The 15,699-nt window shown below is 44.4% G+C and overlaps 2 long non-coding RNA genes across 2 annotated transcripts in view; one reads left to right on the top strand and one right to left on the bottom strand.

The window, feature by feature from the left end:
* The window catches only part of LOC131592520 (uncharacterized), a 189,138-nt gene that overhangs the window by 19,587 nt on the left and 153,852 nt on the right, over positions 1-15,699 (bottom strand). The window lies entirely within an intron of this gene.
* Positions 1-15,699, top strand: part of LOC131592523 (uncharacterized) — a 101,696-nt gene that overhangs the window by 37,658 nt on the left and 48,339 nt on the right. Inside the window, exon 2 of the long non-coding RNA XR_009280643.1 lies at positions 10,225-11,124. This is a non-coding gene — a long non-coding RNA (uncharacterized LOC131592523). The remainder of the gene's footprint in view (positions 1-10,224; positions 11,125-15,699) is intronic.

Here is a 15,699-nt window from a genome sequence, read left to right as displayed (position 1 = left end):
TTTGCACCATTACCCCAATATTGCCTAAATAATCTGCATCAATTAGTCCGGGCAAAACAAAAATGCCTTGCTTTGATGTGGATGATCTCCCTATCAATAGGGTACTAAGTCCATGACCAAAGGTCCACGTGCTGTTGATGGAATGACTTGTACATCATTGTTCTTCAGGGTTATTTCTATTGCAGTGTCCAAGTCCATGGTTGCGTTTCCTGCTGTTGCTGAGTGGAGGATGTCCAGGCAGCCGCCTGGTGGTGAGGGAACATTTGTGTCATTGCGCGTTCCCCTTTCGCGATCTGTCCCTCGTTTCCCAATGGTGTTCCATCTTTTTTGCATCTCAACCTGCACTCGCTGGCCCGGTGCCCAAATTTGTCACATCTGTTGCAGTTTCCTGAGGAACCAGTAGATGCCGCTGTTGCCTTACTTTTCTTTACGACTTTAACTCGGCACTTAGTTTTAAAGTGGCCAGTTTTACCATAGTTAAAACATTTTGGACCAGAATTACTTTTTCCTTGTTGAACCAATGGTTTAAGAGCAATTGCAATCACTTCTGCTAGGTAAATGGCTTTTTCCTCGGGAGTTCCAACCCTAGAACAAGCCTCAATCATATCTATTAAAGTGGCAGTACGTGGCAAAGACTGCAAGATTCTCATACAAGTGTGTCCTGGTTTAGGGCAAATTTGGGAGAAAACCTCTGAATGGGGTCCCTCCAGAAAGCAAATTTAAGCGGACCCTTCCCCAATTGGTTTGGGGAAAATATTTCCTTGGAGAAAAGTGGAAAAACCCTTGTTTATTTAACAGAAATTGAATAATAATAAACAATAAAACCTCTCGCTCTTCAATGAGATGGAAAATCCAGAAAAGTCCTTTTCATGTCGTGTTGCTTGGCTCGCTCAGTCTCTTATCAGTCCTTCCGGCACTGGAAAGTGCCAATGCCCAGGCCCCAGTGGGCCACAGATTTGAGCTCCCGGGGTTTTTCTGGGTTTTCAGTCCAGATAAGATTTGAACACATCCAAGAAAAAAGGAAAAAAAAAAAAGAGTCCGGGGAACTTCTCTGCCTCAGCTAGCTAAAAACTAACTAAAAGCAAAGGAGAGCTCTGTCCTGCTGTCTGTCTGTGCTGCAGACAACGCATTCCAGAGAAAACATGCGGGGGAGTGAGTAGTTTCTGAGCACAAACTGTGTGCTTCTTCTTTCTCCCTCTTTGCTCTCGGAACCAGTCTTAAAGGTGCAGAACTTAATATGTAACATAAACAGAACAGACGATTGGGGATACAAGCATCATAAAGTCACCCCAGGACAAGGTGGAATTCGCATTCTCTACTGCCAGCTGCATACCTAAAGTGGTTTTTACCTCTGGAGACATACCCAGAACTTGATCAATTGCACCTCTAAGACGATCTAGAAAACTCATGAAAGTCTCCTTTGCTTCTTGCTTAATAGTTGTATAGGATAATGACAGGACTCCCATGTCTGGAACAGAATGGAATGCTTCCAGTGCTAGCTTCTGCGACTGCTGCAAAATTGCTGTATGTAACCGTGCCTGAGCTTGTGGATCAACAAAAGGCCCTCTCCCCAATAGTATGTCAGGGGTGGCAAACTGCCGCGGGTCCCCTTGAGGGAGCCCAAGATTTTCAGCCACGGCAGTATCCGCCCGTCTTTCCCAATCTGCTTGCCACAGCAGTCTGTGTGGGTTTCAAAAAGCTGTCTGCCAGCTTTTTACAATCAAACGGAGCCATTAAACCGCTAGTAAAAATGTGATCCAGCAAGGTCTGTACGTAAGGATTAGTTAGTCCATACTGCATTACAGCTTTTTGCCCCTCTCTGACAAGCTTTCAATCCAGTCCCACCCACTGGTGTTGGTTCGGGTTACCGGGGGCAGAGATTACCGGGAACGCTTGCGGAATAAACTCACCCTCGATCAGGGCTTCCCGTATAATTCCCTGCCACTGCTGAGCTGGATCGTTATCGGACGCAGAGCGGCTGTGGAAACTACGCTCCGGGCTTCTCCTTCCGCTGACGCGTACGCTCCTGGTGGTTGAGTTGAATCGGAGGATCAGACATTCTTCGCATACCACGATTCCGATCGTAATCTAGGTCCCGCTGCACTTTCTCCCTTTCAGCTTCTCGCTCTTGCTGTTTTCTCCTCTCTGCCGGCCAAACTGCTTCATCCTTAGGAATCACAGGGCGGGCAGGCCTTCTGTTGGGGCTACCACCTTCGGAAAACCGGGCTCTGCTGTCCTCACAGCCATTACGGTCCTGAGAATCAATACTGCGATAAGCTGATCTCACGACTGATCCCTCATTCCTTCTCCCTTCCGCTATCAGCATACATCTGTTTTTTTCTCTTTCCCTTATTTGTTGATCTATCAAAGTCCTGAGCTCAGCTAATTCTCTCTGCTGATGCCTACGTTCTTCCTCTTCAAAGCGGCGCAAGCGTTCTGCATGTGAATACCCGCAATCCATATTTGAATACCCGCCTCAGTCAGGCAGAGGAGAATCGGGTGGCGAAGGGAGAAGTGGGGGAAAGACTCACCCCCTGCTGCTATTGTTAACTCTTCAGGGGATACCACGGGGCACCCCGTGGGTAATCTCTGTGCCGGTGGAGGAAACTGCATATCTACTTCCATTTTCTCTGGTTTGGGTGCGGGCTGCAGAGCCGGCATGGGCTTTTGCTCAGCATTGTTAGTCTTAAACTGCCTGTTGAGCCTGTAGCTCCAGCTCCGGGGGTGCAGAAGGTAAGGACGGTATAATAGGTTCCTCCCCCCGCAAAGAATTCTCGTGCAAATGTCAGAGGTGTAGCCGCGGGCTGGTCTGGCTCTAATGCAGCCGCCGCTCCTGCCGCAGCTGTTTTTTCTGCTTTTAACTGCCTTAGCACCGTAAGCATTGACTGCCACGCTGTGCTAAGTCCCCTGTTTTCTGTTGACCCATTACTCAGGGCATCCCAGAGAATCACTCCCATCCTTTCCCACTCGAGAGTGTCGAAAACACTACTGGGGGTGGCAAAAAATCCTCTCTCCTGACCCCATTTTAACAGTCTTTTTAAGACTTCTGGGTCATATTTAATTGCTTTCTTAAGTGAGAATATGCTGGACGATATTTAGCATGGCCTGGTCTCCTTTTGAAAAAGCCTTTCCCATTCTCTCCAGCTCCCCGGTCGCTCACCTTTTCTGATATACCTGCTGCAGCGTCTGCGTATTTCTTTTTTTCCGGAGCTTTTCTCCCAGGAGCCTCCCTCCCGACTCTGTGTGGAGCTGTCCTTTGACTCTCCCCACTGCAGTCTAGCCGTGGTAGTCTTCAACCAGCTTTTCACTCTGCAGGACCCCCTTCAAAGTTCAAAGGCTCCGGCCTGCTTCATAATCACGGCGCTATGATCACGTCACCGGGTCATAAGCATGCGGGAGCTCAGGACCTCTGAACAACGAACCAATATGATTACGCAGAAGCCGTTTATTGTTTACATTATGCACTTACTTATAGATTCTAAAACTACTGCACACGCCGATCACGCATTTCTTGACTGGTGCCTCTATTCTGTCCACGCGTTCAGCACGCACTTCTCAGGATATGTGATTGGTGACAGTCCAGGTGTTTGACCATCCCCTGTTATCTGGTTCTTGTGGTCTTATGTTTGTTTCTCAGCCTCTTCTTTCTTACTTTAAAACAGTTTATGTCTCAGCAACCTGGACGAATTCCAGAGGGTCTGATAAGAAATTCTACAGATGGTTTGGCTGGAGCACACTATGGCCTAAGTTGTTCAGATACATTGCTATAGGGGGATATGTGGTAGGTGGTTCTGGAAGTCTGTACCTTCCTAGTACCTCAGCCAATGGGGAAAGGAAGAGGGCAACATGCGGCCGGGAGTTTAGGATTGTCTTGTTTTGGAAGACAGGTGTCTGCCAGGGAGAGCAGGATCCTCCCTTGGAATGAAAATGTAGACCCCCTCCCTCCAAATTATTATAATTCTGAAAATCAAGGGGCTCTCAGGCAGAGATCTGGGGATAGGAATAACAGTTCTTTACTAGTACGTATAACGAGGCAAACAAACAACAATAACTACAGCATTAACAACAAAACAGAACCGGGGACCCCGTGACAGCCTTCTCGGCCGAGACAGGAAATGATGGAAGAGAGACAGGCTTTGCTTCACAAACCTCCTGTGGGCAGTCAGTCCTGGTGCTCCTGCAGGACTCTGAGGAACACCCTGCTGGAATGCCTGCAATGAGCAGAGATCCCGGGCCAGTGGCTGAGGTGTATCAGCAGCTCCACAGCGGTGGCTGGCACTGCCGTATGTCCTGGCAGGACAGGGGGTGCGAGGGCCACAAATGAAGAAGGAAGGAGAAGAAGAAGCAGCAGCTTCATCTGGGTAATGGCGAATTCCCTTCTCCCAGCCGCAACAGCTCTCCGCGAGAGTTCTGCTCTGAAGCTGAAGAAGCCAGCCAGCCAGCCCCCAGCTGCCCCCGCCCTCCCTTTTTTCTGCCCCCCTTCCCCCCTGGGCCCAGCTGGACTCTGTGTTTCTCAAACACCCACTAAGCACCAGCAGTCAGATTTCCCCACCACTGATGGGCAAAAAATTCCCCAGGTGAGCCAGAACAAAAGGAAGGACACCCAATCCCCAACAAGGATAAAAGGAGGCTATGCCCTCTGAAACCTCGAGAGAGACAACCCTGCTGGCATGTGCCCCAGTGGACTGTCTCCCTTTATTCAAAGTTGCAAGACTCTTCTGCCTCCTTTAGGGACATTGGCTTTTCATAGCGTGATTTTCTGTACAAGAGGAGGACCACAAAGATGATGCATGGGGTTGTTATGACCCAATTGCAGGACCCAGCACTTGGTCTCGTTGAATTTCATACAGTTGTCCTTGGCCCATCAGTCCAGTTTGTCCAGATCCCTTTTGGAGAGCCTTCTTACCTTCAAGCAGATTAACACTCCCACCCGTCTAGGTGTCATCTGAAAACTTACTGAGGGTGTTATAAATTTGTATTGTGATATTGGCTTTCGCAGATGAATCTTATATGTTAAATACTTTTTAGCTATGTATGTACTTTTTTCTTACTAACAAGTCTTAAGCTTAAAAGAATTTCCTAGGTACAAGGCAAGGAAACCCCAGAGGGCAAGGACAGTGGGGCCCAAGCTGTTATCAGGAGAACAATAGAGCCCAAACTGTTATCAGCGAAAGATATGAAGCCCAGATACCCTCAGAGGAAGGATGACGGGGGGCTGGACTGTTATCAACAATGACCATTTGCAAGAGAAAGGAAACAAAACTCCAAAATAATGCTCATCAGCAAGAAAAATGATGACCAGCAAAAATAGTGCTGACCAGCAGAAAAATAAGTTGTGCAAAAGCATGATCTAAGAAGGCAGAACCAGGGAGGGGACACGCTTTGAATATGCATTAACCCCTCACAGCAGGGGGGGATAAAAAGAGTGTTCCTGAGATACCAGGTGTGTTCCTGGCAACTCACCAGGGCACCCGGCCGTTTTAACCCTTTGCTTTATTTCTTTTGTCTCCTAATTGTCTTTTTATTTATATTAAATTCTTTTTATAATTTATTAAGTGAATCTCGTTTTTAAGAATTTTGGGGGCTCGTCTGCGATAAGTACCTCACCTCTAGGACCACCGGAGATCCAGAACAGGGAAACAGGCACGCCCCTGCTGAGTTCAGCAGACCCCGCTCCGTTTCTCCTAGCGTGGACCAAGCGGCTGCAGGTCAAAACCCCGAGGACAAGAAGGAGAAGAAATAAAGCAAAGGAAAGGGGAAAAGGCTCCCTAAACCGCGGTATTTTTGCTCCATGATTCTTGTGCACGAAGACCCAAAGAAGAAAACGGATTGTAAGTAATCTTTGGGGGAGCGGGAAGCGGGGGTTTCAAGATACCCCCGGGGTTACTGGGACTGGGTCTCAGGGGAGGGGTTAGCCCCTCGGGAAAGGGAGCCGAAGGTTTTCCTGGCACAATCCACTGGGAAAAACAGAGTAAAATGTAGATTTTCTAAAACTTTGTCAAGTTGAGGATTAAATCCAAGAAATTTAGACTTAAAACTGCCAAATTGAGGAATAATCCAAGAAACTTGAGATATTTGACATATTACAGTGCCCATGGCTGTATATTAACAAGTAACTGGGAAATAAAGAGCACCTTATTGTCTTGCTGTGACTGGGTGGAGTTGAATGAACAGATGTGAGAATGCGTAAATAGGTGTGATTGTTGCGTTAAAGTCTGGGGGTTTTTTTTTGTTTTTTTGGTTTTTTTTTGAATTGTGCTGCTAAAGAGGAAAGGTTTTTCTGTGCTGTGCTGGAGTAAGAGTGAACACGAGTCGATGTTTCCACAGGGACTGGATCACGGTGGGGACACATGGAGTGATTCGCTTCCTCCCTGCGAGCCCCTGTCTAGGAGCCCCAGGGTGGCAAACCAGAACTGGGGCTTGTAACCCAAGGGCCACGGGGGTGCTGTATCAAATCTGTTCTCAGCAGGATAGTGGCTCTGGTCTCAGAGCAGAGCCAAAGTTATCTTTAGTGGTGATCTTCGCGCCTTTCCCCCCCCGGGCAACAAGAGCTGCTTGTAGGGGAAGGTCGCTTTGGTGAGCTGGTATGTGATTCAGCGTTTGGAGTTGTTTGTTTTTTGGTTTTTTGGGGGGTTTTTTTTAGAAGTTTTTTTTTTTGTTTTTTTTTTTTTTTTGCCCCACTGTGGCGGCGGTGAAAGGTTTTTCTGGGAGATCGTGCTCCCAGAGCTACTCCCCATCGAGCTATTGAGATGGAGTGGTGGGTCAGCCTCAGGAGTGCAAGGGAACTCCTGGAGCTCTGGCCGGCGGTGAGTCGGGCTGAACCCTGATAAGATCCGGGCACGGAGGGTGCCCTGAGGGGATGAGCTCAGCTCGTCCATTTTGAGTAAGGCAAAAGCAAAGGCCGTCTAGGTCTTGGTGCCCCTGGATTGTTTAAACTTGTTTTGGAGCTCTCAAGCCGCAGAGCTGTGTTTAGGTTGTTCTGGTGGCTGCAGGCAGGCTGGATTGAACCACAGATGCTGGTTCGGGTTCCCTGCTCCAGGCACAGGGGGATCCGAGGAGCTCTCAGTGACTCCTGGAACCTCCTGAAGCTGTGAAACAGGCCGGGAACATGCCAAATGGTGAGAGAGCTGAGTGAGTCCCTCTGGGACCCAGGTTTTCTAGGCCGGGGTCTTATGAGACCTCGGGCACATTAAGTTCTGTGATTCCGGGAGTAAAAACTGGTGTCAAACTGTCTCAGAGAGATTTTTCTTAGCCAGATGTGTGAGTGAGATATGGAGCAGTACTGGCGTACAGTATCAGCTCCAAACCAAGGGAGCTGCAAGTTGCAAGCCTTTATTTTCCCGGGTTCTGAGAGAATTCTGTGTGTGATTGTGCGGTGGGCTTCTGCAGCAGTAAGCTGTGTCGGTGCTTAAAATTTGAAATTTCAGGAAAAACAGAGAAGTTTGGAGGGGTGCTTAGAAGAATTCCAAGAAATGCATCCTGGGAGAAAATAGAAAAAGAAATAAGCTCTGTTTGTTTTTTTTTTGAGTGACTGCAATATTTATTTTGTAGAGAAACAAACCAATTTCTTAGTATGCCTTCCAATTTCTTTACTTTAGTGAATATCGTAGAATTTTGTGGTTGATTTTAATTTTAAAGGCAAGTTACAGTAATTTACATAGTACTCATTCCTTGAGGTGGAAACTTACCAGTTTGTCATTAAGTGTTAGAGCTGTTAACCCTAATGTTGTTTGTGTCCCGTGCTGATGGGCACAGCCCATGGTTCTTAACAGCAGAACCTAGTGCCAGCCTAAAAGCAAAATCCTGTGGATTGTTGTAAATCTTTTTACTGCTGCTGAAAATTATTTTGTCTCTCTTTTCACAATATGAAATGCTGATCATGTCTCTGATGATTGCTAAAGAGTTATTGTGATGGTGTGTTTAGTTGAAGATCAGGCTCAGAACTGCCATGATTTCTTGTTCTTTTGAATTTGCCAAGAGAGTGCACATGTCTCTAGGAGTTCTTGTGTTGTTTTGTAGCTGTGCTTATTACAGAAGCAGAAGTGGACCCAGTTAAAAGATTAGAATTAAGATTGTTGGTGTTTTTAATTGAGAAGAGAGTTGTAAAGACTCTAAACTTAGTCTATTTTAATAAATACATGTGTTAATTTAAAGATGAGTCTTATTTTGTGAAAGAAGAGTTTGAAAACAATTGTAAGACCGGTCCTTGCTATAGATGGTTCATAGTATATAAGCTGCAAGTACTGTTGAAACATAAAGGTATTGTCAGAAACTTGTCAATGTATCTAAATGCCTGTAAAAATAAAAGACCTGATCATATCTTGTCATGAGAAAAGTTACACTAGAGATTATTCACATTAAGCAGCTGTGTGAGGATAGACTCCTTTGTACTTGTAGAAGAAAATTTAGAGAAGAATAATGTCTGTGTCTTCATTTCTAGCTTGACTGAAGATCTGTTCAAGAGAGTGAAAATGGTAACTGCAGGTTTGTTTTAGTTAGAAAAGGTAGCTGGCTAGCTGACTGGTCTCTGTGTCTAGCGCCTTTGATGGCTTTGGGGAGGGTCCCCAAAAGGAGGTGTTGGAATTTGTAGTTGATTCTGAAGCAGAGTAATTTGTGTAGTAGAGATTCTGGAGGGATGTGGTGTAAAGAGTGGCAAGATGATAGTGGCAGAGAGAGAGAGAACTCTTCGATCCCTTTCATTAGAGTTGTAAAGATTTTTAGAAAGAGAGCGAAAAGTGTCTTGTTGGCTCCAAAGAGTGAGCACTGGCTTGTGAGGAGAGAAACTTTCAAGTGCGATTAGAGGTGAGAATTGTGCTCGAAATAAGAGATGTTAGGAGCATCTGGAGCGCTGGGTTTAGGTGTTGTTTTATTGCTTTTATGTAAAGCGGCTGTAGCAGGACCCGGTCCCTGTGAGTGGCGAACAGCAGGGCCCGGAGCGGTGGTTCCCGGTCCTCTCCCACCTGATGTGAAAGGTGCAGAGCGCGGTTCGTGAGGGGCGCTGCTGGAGCGGGACCCGCCGTGTCTGTGCCGGGGTCTCAAGGGGTGTGGGGTGCCGGCAGCGCTTGCTGGCCCGGCAGCGGTGCTGGGTGAGGATTGCTGCTGAGGAGTGAGCTGGCCCAGCAGAGGAACCCCAGACCAGAGCACTGTGGACTCCGGGCTCTGCCCCTCGGCTGTGGTGGGAGCTGAGAGTGTTTGAAAATGCCAGTCCTGTGTGTGAAGGGACGGCGCAGCGGAGAGAGGGGACATGGGCTTTGCCCCAGAGTCAGCACGCAAGTGACTGGCAAGGACGCAAGTGGGCCCCTGCAGAGCGAGCGGCTGAATAGAGCCTGCTCGGCCCAGAGCTGCGGCAGCAGAGGGGGAGAGAAATGGCCTGAAAAACTGCAGTAAATGAGAAAGAAGGAACAGAACAAAAGCCGAGAAACAAACCGGTGTGATAGGACCAAAGCCAAAACAGTCTTGCTTGTTAGGTTCTGAAAACCTCATCAAGGTGTTTAATTTCTTGAAATAAGATCTCTTTTTTTTTCTCTTATTTTTTTCCCTTCCTTTCTTTTACTCTTGTTGTTAAAAAGAAGGGGTTTGTTCTAAGAAACTGATAAAAAAAAAAAAATTTGTGAAGCTAAACAAGTAAATATTAACCAAAGAATAAAAAGGTAATAAATGTAATTTATTTGAAGTTAAGACTAACCTGGCCTTTCTTGTTTAACTAATTTGAACGCGCAGAAAGAGATTTGCTCCTAAGTTTAATGTTAAATTTCGTTTTAACCCAAGAATTTTAAAGAATACTGATGGAAAATTTTGATGTGATGTTTTCACTCTCCCTGTGTTATTAAGAAATCGTTTTCAGGTACTACTGATAATTAAGGCAGAGAAGCTGCAATCTGGACCAAAGAGTGAAGTTGGATTCACACCAATAAGATCAAAAGACCTGAGGACTGGACTGTAACACCCAAACCGAGTGATACCAAATGGACTCTTGAGCAGAGACCGGTGAGAATGAACTGAAACAATCCAAATGATCCAAGGAATAAACTGAGAATCACGCCTAACTGAGAAGTAAGACCAAGCCTGTATCAGTAGTTTCAAGTCTTGCCTGGACAAGTTCTGGGACACTTTCGATATCCACCTTGGGGGGGAAAACTCCCACTCCAAACAGGAGGACTGGGGCTGTTTTGGTCGGGAAATCCTCGTATATTTTTGCTTTTGCCTGTGATTTATATAAAAGAGGGGGGAAAACCACAACTTCCATCAGTACCACATCATATACCTTGTCTAAATCATCCCAATATGAGACATGCTATCTGGATTAAATATAAGTGTTTAAATTAGAGAATAATAGGTATTGTGGTTCACAAAGTTAAGCCTCTCATTGCAGGAAGTGTTAGGTGCCAAATCTATTAAAAATAACTTAAATGATAACTTTTTTTACAGATGGGAAATTACTAGTGCGTGTTGAGTGGGAAATACCTGAGGAACTGTGGGAAATACCTGAGGAACTGTGAGAAACTGCTGTTAAAAGGTGTCAAAAGAAATTTGCTTGGAAATTACAAAAGAGGAAGTGACAAGGAAATAGGGGGCAAGACCAGACTGACCACTACAACTCGCCACCGAGAAGAATATAAACACCTGCTGTGAGCTGCAACCTCATAGGCAGGATTGGTGGGGGTGTAAGCCATACTGGACCCCTATTATTCCTTCTTCTGTCACTTATCCTTTTCCCTTTTGAGACACCAGCAAAGCCATGTTACAAATGCTATCGAAAGCTTTACATGGAAAGACACCGGGGTTTCTTTCTTATTACCCACACCAGTATCAATAATCACTGCTATAACCCATCCAAATTAAGTACCTGTATGCATAAAAGGAAAAATATTAGACCACAGAAAATCTAGGAACAAGTAGTAACAGATTAGAAAACAACTGCCCAAAAGGAGAAAAAGATGGATTTGCTTCACAGTTGTTGCCAGGAGAAATAAGCAAGATTTGGTAAGAGAGCAAATGGTAAGTGAAAAGATAAAGCCAACACAGCAACCTAGACCTGTATTAACCTCATGTCAGGACCTGTAAGCAAAGCTCAAACAGCAATTAAATGGAGAAAATTTCTTCATGAAGTGAGAAATACTCCTGGTAAAAAGTATAAAGTTGGTAATAAAAATTTTACATAGTAAGTTCTAGAGAAACCAACTCTGTATTAGACCCAAAGGAAAGTAAAAGAAAAATTGTGTACATGGTAATAGAACGAGATTCTCCCAGTGTAATAGTACAGGGAAAAATCCTTACTCTGGAATCCCAGAAATAGCCAAATTTTGGGGAAATATAAATCAACAGAAAAATGACTATTAGAAAGCACCAGATGTCTTATTTTGGGATATGTGAGAAAAGGGCATACCCAAAGCTCCCTTCGCAGTGGAAGGGGAATTGTACTCTGGGAATGATTCAACCAGGATTTTTCCTTTTGTCAGGACGAGACAAATCAATTGGGGGTGTTGGTTTTTGAGGTCCTAAAAAGAAATAAAAGAGAATGGTTTTGAGCACCTCAAAAATGGAGAGATGAGAAATGGCCCCTGAACGCATATTGGAAACATTCTTGGGCACAAGATGGAAGTTGGGGATATCGAACCCCAATTTTTGCATTATGAAACTCCAAGCTGTTGTAGAAATCATAACCAATAAAACAGATGGGGCTATGGAACTAATAGCCATTCAGAGATGAAAAGCCAGAGCTGCAATATATCAGAGTAAGCTGGCTTTAAACTATTTATTGGCTAATAGAAGGGGTGTTCTGTGAGAAAATTAATACATAAGATTGTTGTTTTCAATGACAATAAAAATGCCATTCTAGATATCGCCAAGGATATCAGAAAAATGGCCCATGTGCCAGTCCAAAAATGACAATCAGTAATGACCACTAATTAGTGAGATAATGTATTGGGGATAAAGTAGTAGAAGAAGCTAAGTTTCTTCCCCTTGTAGCAGTGCTACAGCTGGTTTAATATTTCTTCTTTGTTTAATCCCCTGTTTAAACTGGCTGATCACCAGTATATTTTCGGGCATAGCAAATGCCTACAGACTTGAAATTGGCTACATCTGGAATGGCAAAAACAAAAAAATCATGGTATTAAGAAAACAAAATAATGTGAAAGATCAGTTGGAAGAAGCTAAATTGATTTGTGAAAAAAAATGAATGAGTGCTAGAAGCTAGAAAACAAGAATTATTGCTCAAGCCAAATGATTTATAAAAAAAGGAGGGGTTTGTTATAAATTTGTATTGTGATATTGGCTTTCGCAGATGAATCTTATATGTTAAATACTTTTTAGCTATGTATGTACTTTTTTCTTACTAACAAGTCTTAAGCTTAAAAGAATTTCCTAGGTACAAGGCAAGGAAACCCCAGAGGGCAAGGACAGTGGGGCCCAAGCTGTTATCAGGAGAACAATAGAGCCCAAACTGTTATCAGCGAAAGATATGAAGCCCAGATACCCTCAGAGGAAGGATGACGGGGGGCTGGACTGTTATCAACAATGACCATTTGCAAGAGAAAGGAAACAAAACTCCAAAATAATGCTCATCAGCAAGAAAAATGATGACCAGCAAAAATAGTGCTGACCAGCAGAAAAATAAGTTGTGCAAAAGCATGATCTAAGAAGGCAGAACCAGGGAGGGGACACGCTTTGAATATGCATTAACCCCTCACAGCAGGGGGGGATAAAAAGAGTGTTCCTGAGATACCAGGTGTGTTCCTGGCAACTCACCAGGGCACCCGGCCGTTTTAACCCTTTGCTTTATTTCTTTTGTCTCCTAATTGTCATTTTATTTATATTAAATTCTTTTTATAATTTATTAAGTGAATCTCGTTTTTAAGAATTTTGGGTGCACTCAATCCCCTCATCCAGATCACTAATAAAGATATTAAACAGAATTGGCCCCAATACTGAGCCCTGGGGAACACCATGTGTGACTGGCTGCCAACTGGATGCAACTCCATTCACCACAGTTCTTTGGGCCCAGCCATCTGTCATGGCTGGGGTGTTGGTCAGGTGCCACAACCTTCCTAGAGAAGTATCCTGGGGATGGACATCCCAGAGGCACAGGCACATCTGCAGCCACTTCTGTGGTTTCAGCTCTGAGCCCTGGAAAGGGCTGTTGAGTGAAATGCAGCTCTTCGGGTGACACAGAAGGAAAGAGATGGAGCCTTCATATAGAATTCCTCAAGGGGGTTTATTCAGCTCCTTCCTTGGAGAGGTCCAGTGACGAAAAGCCACAGAGTCAGAGCAAACAGGGGTTTATATCAACTGGGGTTTCCAGGGCAGAGCAACGGGGAAGAACCAATGGGATACATAGAATTTGCATGGGGTACACAAAATTGTAACTAGGGTTTCTCCCTCAGGGGGAGTGGGGCAAGCTGGAGCCTATGGGCTTTCTCTCCAGGGGAGAGTGGCCACACCGCTGGCCGACTCACCGGACTCCACAGTGTAAGATGTTACATAGTGATTCGTATCATTATGGAAACACCATGGGATCAGTATAAACAATACTGATCTTAAAGTAAAACATGGACATGAGACAAAGAAAAACATAATGATTTCATTATTTTTATTTAAATCCCTTTGCTGTGAATTGCTAGCTTTTGCTGTTATGTATTTTTGCCATTATGTAATTGCTTGAATTATGAATTGTACCCACTCTTTATGTATAAAGAAACAGCAGGCTCGTGTGAACATGTAAAAACTTGTTACTGCTGTTACCTGCTTGCTAGGAGTGTAACCTGGCGACATGTTGGAGCTTTGTCCAGACCTGGTGGGGGCTTCCAGCCACTGATGCTTGGCAGATAGCCAACATGTTTGGGCTTGCCCAGACTTGTACCTGTTGTGAAGTCATATTGTAATATTGTCTTTTTCGCAAGTATTAGGATAATTGTTATATGGTATATGCTTTTTGCTGTATTTTCTCTCTTAGCAAGTTTTAGGCGTAGAAGAATTTCAAACGTGAGGGCTATGTCTCATCTGGACAAGGCAAGATAACCCCAGTGGGCAAGACAATGGGAGGCCAGGCTGTTATCAGCAGCAGGGCATGGAGACTAGGCTGTTATCAGCAGCAGGGACCAGGCCGTTGACAGCGGAAGGACATGCAGCCCAGGCTGTCATCAGCGGCAGGACGAGGGGGCCCAGACTGTTATCAGCACTGACCGCTTGCAGAGAAAGGAAACCCAGCCAAAATAAAATGATGATTAGAAGAAATAAAAATCGTACGGAGCATGTTCTAAAAATACAGGGAGGGACCATGCAAAATACTTCTTGGAAAAGTTTGAATATGCATTAAACCCTCACAGCAGGATGGGATAAAAAGAGTGTTCCAAAAGATACCAGGTGTGCTCTTGGCAGCATGCCAAGGCACCCGGCCGTTACTCTTTGCTTTATTTTATGTCTCTTAATGTCTTTATTAAACCTTTTTAAAATTTAACAGGAGAGTGAACTTCATTTTTCACATACTCCAGCACAGAAGGCATGACACAGCCCAACAAGAAACTTCCTATAAAAGAGGCAGAGACCAGAGGTAAGGCGGACATGTTGGTGGAGCAGAGACTTCCGGCATCCCCAGTGCTGCTTACTTGTCCCTTATCAATGAATTAATAAATTGCCTTATTGATTGACCAACCCAATTGTGGTGAGCTATTTATAACAACAGCCATCCAGCCAGCAGAGTACACCCATCCAAGCCATGAGCAGCCAGTTTCTCCAGAAGGATGCTGCGGGAGACAGTGTCAAAGGCTTTACTAAAGTCCAGATAGACAATATCCACAGCCTTTCCCTCATCCACTAGGCAGATCACCTCGACATAGAAGGAGATCAGGTTAGCCGAGCAGGACTTGTCTTTCCTAAACCTATGCTGGCTGGGCCTCGTTCCCTGGTTGTCCTGTATGTGCCGTGCAATCGCACTCAAGATGATCTGCTCCATAACCTTCCTCGGCACACTTTGATATGTTATGGTGATCTGTTTTCTGAAGTTAGCAATGTTAACCAATAAAAATGGACTGGTTAACCATACAGACTGCAACTGATTTAGAATTGGCCCTAAAACTAGGATGCAAGTAATAAAAGCTTAAAAAATCAAATCATTACTCAGTAAATGGTTTATATCTTCTACAGAGCTGAATGAAACATGGAAAAATCTATTATATTCTGTTTGCTGACTAATGGACAAGCATGACAAATTTTCCTTGAACATTAACATGACCAGCTCTAGTGGGAAGTTTAATTTGGGTTCTAGGAAATTTGATGACACTAAGGGATTGTTTCTATTTAAATAATTGCATTAATTTTCAGATAAAAACAAAAAATTATTAGATTTTGTAGTGATTTTTCCTTCCTCTTATGTTTTCCCATTTTATTCAGTTTAAAACAAGTGCCATATCTCTTTTGAGAAAGATTAAATGACATCCCACTCATAAAATCATTTTAGACAGTTTATTAAATCAATGAACAGCTAACAGGTTCTGACTTCTCCCATTCCCAACATTTGTTGAAGAGCAAGCACATCAAAGGCATACTTTAGAATAGCCTGATGCACAAGAACAAGAGGGGAATCATCTTTCCCTTCATAATTCTCTCTGTTGTCCTTAGTGGGAACCTGTAGAGGGATTTCATGGCAGACAATGCTGTCACGTGTAGTGATTCACCATCTTAGATTATTGTTTTTCTTGT

Source organism: Poecile atricapillus, chromosome W (assembly GCF_030490865.1).
Source record: "Poecile atricapillus isolate bPoeAtr1 chromosome W, bPoeAtr1.hap1, whole genome shotgun sequence".
Lineage (NCBI taxonomy): Eukaryota > Metazoa > Chordata > Aves > Passeriformes > Paridae > Poecile > Poecile atricapillus.
This window is presented reverse-complemented; position numbering and strand designations above follow the sequence as displayed.